This window comes from Macrobrachium rosenbergii, chromosome 22, assembly GCF_040412425.1.
Source record: "Macrobrachium rosenbergii isolate ZJJX-2024 chromosome 22, ASM4041242v1, whole genome shotgun sequence".
In the NCBI taxonomy this organism is placed as follows: domain Eukaryota; kingdom Metazoa; phylum Arthropoda; class Malacostraca; order Decapoda; family Palaemonidae; genus Macrobrachium; species Macrobrachium rosenbergii.
The window spans coordinates 23,029,782-23,034,640 of NC_089762.1; the positions used below are offsets into that span (position 1 = coordinate 23,029,782).

The 4,859-nt window shown below is 38.6% G+C and overlaps 1 pseudogene; it reads left to right on the forward strand.

Annotated features, from left to right (window-relative positions):
* Nucleotides 1-3,129: 3,129 nt before the first annotated feature.
* Nucleotides 3,130-4,859, forward strand: LOC136850648 (NADH-ubiquinone oxidoreductase chain 5-like; annotated as a pseudogene).

Sequence of the window (4,859 nt, forward strand, 5' to 3'; positions counted from 1 at the left end):
TGACTAGGGGGTTGGCTGGGATGAAGTTGTCTGGGTCCCCGAGGAGATAAGGATCGAGGAGTGTGAGGATGATTAGGGCGGCCAGTGTGACTACAAATCCTACGATGTCTTTGAATGAGAAGTAGGGGTGAAAGGGAATTTTTTCTAGTTGTCTGGAGATTCCTAGTGGGTTGTTAGACCCTGTCTGATGTAAAAATAAAATATGGACTATGGTGGCAGCTGCAATAATGAATGGGAATAGGAAGTGAAAGGTGAAAAATCGTGTTAGCGTTGCGTTACTTACTGCGAATCCCCCTCAAATTCATTGCACTAGGTCTGTTCCTACAAATGGAATTGCAGACATTAGGTTGGTAATTACAGTGGCCCCTCAGAATGATATTTGTCCCCAGGGAAGTACGTACCCTAGAAAAGCTGTTGCTATGGTGAGAAATAGAATAATTACCCCAACTGATCAGGTGTGCATATATAAGAATGATCCGTAGTAGATTCCTCGTCCGATGTGTCTATATAAGCAAATAAAGAAAAAGGAAGCGCCATTGGCGTGGACTGTTCGTAGGAGTCACCCATAGTTTACGTCTCGGCAAATGTGAGCTACTCTTGAGAATGCTAAATCTACGTTTGCTGTGTAGTGTATCGCTAAAAATAGTCCTGTTGCGATTTGAACTACTAAGCATATACCTAGAAGAGAGCCAAAATTTCATAGAATAGAGATGTTAGCTGGGGTGGGTAAGTCAACTAGGGCTCCGTTGGCGATTTTAAATAGGGGGTGTGATTTTCGTATTGGTGCTGTCATTAGGATGTTCGGAGGGGTCCAGAGAAAGTTGATCTTAGTTTGACTACAACGATAAGGGTTAATAAAAGATATAAGATGATTATACCTGTAAGTGTAGCTGTAGTGGGGTTGTATATGTGCCTGATTGTTATTTGTGTTGATTGAATATCTTGGAGGCTCCTTAGGAATGAGAGTTCTGCGGAGTCTTTAGTAGGAGTTATTATTTGGTCTGTGAGAGGTAGGATGAGTGCTATCGATAGGGGGAGAATAAAGGCTGAGATTATTTTAATTGATAGCTTGAACGTTTCGTTTGAGGCAAGGGAGGCTACGTAAATAAATAAGACTAGTGTGGCCCCAAGGAAAATTAAAAATAGAATATAAGAGAATCATATGAATTTAGATAAGAGGCCCGCAGATACGCAGATTAAAATAGTTTGGAGGATTAGGGTCAGCCCCATGGCGAGTGGGTGTGTCATGCGAGTGAAGCAAATTGAAGAGGATACTAGCAAAAAAGAAGACAGAATGAGTGTGTTGATGCAGAAAGTAGTTTATGCAAAATATTAGTTTTGGGGACTAAGGATGGGAGTGATTTCTTCTTTCTGAGCTTCAAGAACAAGAATTCATCTACGGTTTACAAGACCATTATTTTATTTAAACTATTGAAACTAATGACAATTTTCAATTTTTGACTCTACGTTCCTTTGTTTTGTTTGTGTTGTGGCTTGTTGGCTTTTGTGGGCAAGCGGAAGCATTTATTAAATGTACTGTTGAGTTTAGAGTTTATTATAGTAAATATTTTTTGGTTTATGGCCCAGGCTTTCAGTCATCTAGGAGGAGACTTGTACTTTGTGTTGTTTTTCTTACTCTTGCTGCTTGTGAGGGGCTTTGGCTCTTGCTCTTCTTGTTTCTATCGTTCGGAGTCATGGCAGCGATAATTTTGGGAGTTTTAATGTTTTAAGATGTTAAAGTTTATTTTGATGGTTTTGTTGATAATTTTGGTGACTGATAGTTGGTTAGCTGTGCAGGTGTCTTTGTTTGTGGCTAGTTTTGTATTTGGGGTCTATTCACTTAATGGGTTCTCTTTTTCTTGTTTAGGTCTCGGGCTTGGTTTGGATTATATTAGATACATTTTAATTTTACTGAGGTTTTGGATTATGGCTCTTGTTGTCAGAAGGAGTCAGAAGGTTGAAAATTTTAAGGATTTTGATATGGTATTTCTGTCTGTTAATGTGTTCTTGCTGTTGAGTCTGGTGTTAACTTTTTCTTGTCTTGATTATTTAATATTTTATGTGTGTTTTGAGAGTTCTTTAATTCCTACTATAATTTTAATTTTGGGATGAGGGTACCAGCCTGAGCGACTACAGGCAGGTGTGTATATGTTATTTTATACTTTATTTGGGTCTTTGCCTTTGTTAATTTCTATTTTGAGTTTGTACAGAGGTGGGGGTTCTGTGACTTTTGGTTTATCTTTGGTTCCTGATGGCAGGATGAGGCTCCTGGGGGTTTGGTACCTTTGTAGGGTTATAGCTTTTATTGTAAAGCTTCCAGTTTATTTAGTTCATTTGTGGTTGCCTAAGGCTCACGTGGAGGCCCCTGTGGCTGGATCTATGATTTTGGCTGGTGTTCTGTTAAAATTGGGGGGGTATGGTTTGGTGCGTGTGTGTCCTCTTTTTGTTTATTCAGCTTTGACTTTCAGGTGATTGTGGGTCTCGGTGGGCCTGTTAGGGGGAATTTTTGTAAGTTTCATTTGTCTCCGTCAGACTGACATCAAGGCTTTAATTGCTTATTCTTCTGTGGCACATATGGGGCTGGTCTTATGCGGCCTTAGTGTTTTCAGGTGGTGAGGACTATCTGGTGCTGTGTCTGTAATGGTGGGCCATGGTCTTTGTTCTTCCGGTTTATTTTGTTTGGCTAATATGGTGTATGAGCGTCTAGGGAGACGAAGATTGCTAATTAGAAAGGGCCTACTTAACTTTATGCCTACTATAGCTTTGTGATGATTTCTATTGAGAGCCGGTAATATAGCTGCGCCTCCCTCAGTCAATTTATTGGGTGAGATTAGTCTTATTTTAAGTGTGGTCTCTTGGGCGTTGCTGGCGATGCTTCCCGTTGCTCTTCTCTCTTTTTTAAGGGCTGCTTATAGGCTTTATATGTTTTCTTTAAGTCAGCATGGGAAGTATTTTAGAGCTTTGTTTTCTTGTTGTTCTGGTAAGGTGCGGGAGTATTTAGTTTTAATGCTTCATTGGTTGCCTTTAAATATTTTAGTGTTGAAGGGTTCAATTTTGGTTTGTTAAAAGCTTAAATAGTTTAAATAAAATGTTGGTTTGTGGATCCAAAGATATAATTTTTTATTTTAGGCAGTGTTGTGGAATAATAAAATGAATTTGAGGAGTATGGTGTTTTTGTTGATTGTGTCTGTTGTCAGCTTAGTTGTTTCTTTGAGCTTGCTTTTTTCGGGTAGCTGTTACTTTTTGGATTGGGAGTTGGTAAGGATTAATAGGGCTAGCGTTGAGATGGCTTTAATTGTTGATTGAATGTCAATGATATTTATATCTTTTGTTTGTTTTATCTCTTCTATAGTTTTATATTATAGGGGTGGTTATATGTCTGGTGACTATAATATTGGGCGTTTTATGTATTTGGTTTTAGGGTTTGTTCTCTCTATGCTTTTATTAATTATTAGTCCTAATATGATTAGTATTCTGTTGGGTTGAGATGGTTTGGGGTTGGTGTCTTATGCGTTAGTCATTTATTATCAGAATGAGAAATCTGCTGGTGCTGGGATGTTAACTGCTTTATCAAATCGGGTTGGTGATGTTGCTATTTTACTTAGTATTTCTCTAATGTTGAGTTTAGGGGGCTGGAATTTTTATTTTTATGTCGGTGGAGAGTCCCTCGCTAGGAGATATGTTATTTTTTTGGTTGTGTTAGCGGCTATGACTAAAAGGGCTCAAATTCCATTTTCTGCTTGACTTCCTGCTGCGATGGCAGCTCCGACTCCTGTTTCTGCTCTAGTTCACTCTTCGACATTAGTTACTGCCGGAGTTTACCTTTTAATTCGGTTTAGTCCTAGATTGATGTCTTCTTTTGCTAGAACTTTATTGCTTTTGTTAGGGTGTTTGACCATGTTTATAGCTGGGCTAGGGGCCAATTTTGAAACCGACTTGAAGAAGATTATTGCTCTTTCTACTTTGAGTCAATTGGGTGTGATAATTACTATCTTAAGGCTGGGTTGGTCTACTTTGGCCTTTTTTCATCTGTTAACTCATGCCTTGTTTAAAGCTCTTTTATTCATGTGTGCTGGGTCTATTATTCATAGGGTTGGGGATTATCAAGATATCCGAATAATAGGGGGGTTAGTTAATTTTATGCCTATTAGGGTGATGTGTATTAATTTAGCTAATCTTGCTCTTTGTGGTTTTCCTTTTTTAGCCGGGTTTTATTCTAAGGATCTAATTTTAGAAGTGGCTTTTTTAAATCCTTTAAATGAGGTTAGTTTTTGATTGTTGGCTTTGGCCACTGGTCTCACTGTTTGTTACAGGTTTCGTTTGGTTTACTATAGGCTTAGTGGGGATTATAATTTAAGTTCAATTTCTTCAGTAAGTGACTCTGATGTTTTAATGACTTGGCCTATGCTTGGATTGGGAGCTGGGGCTGTGATGGGTGGCGCTGCTGTTTCTTGGCTTGTGTTTCCAGCTCCTGTTATAATTTGTTTGACCCTCTCTGTGAAATTGCTTGCTTTAATTGTTAGTTTGATTGGGGGCTTTGTTGGGTATATTTTGAATTTGATAGTAGAAAACTATAAGCTTAAATCTTTAAGGTTGTATCCTGTGGTTGTGTTTTCTGGTTCTATATGGTTTATACCCCTGCTTTCTACTATTGGTGTCAGGCGGAAGGTTTTAGGGGGCGGCTCTATTTACTCTCAGCTGGGGGGATGGAGGCTGGTCTGAATATTATGGTGGACAGGGTATCTATAGAACTTTAATGAAATCTTCTGGTTATCTTCAATCTGTACAGGAAAATAGAATTAAAACTTATTTAGTGATTTTACTGGTTTGATTGGTGGGGTTACTTTTAATTATCTAAA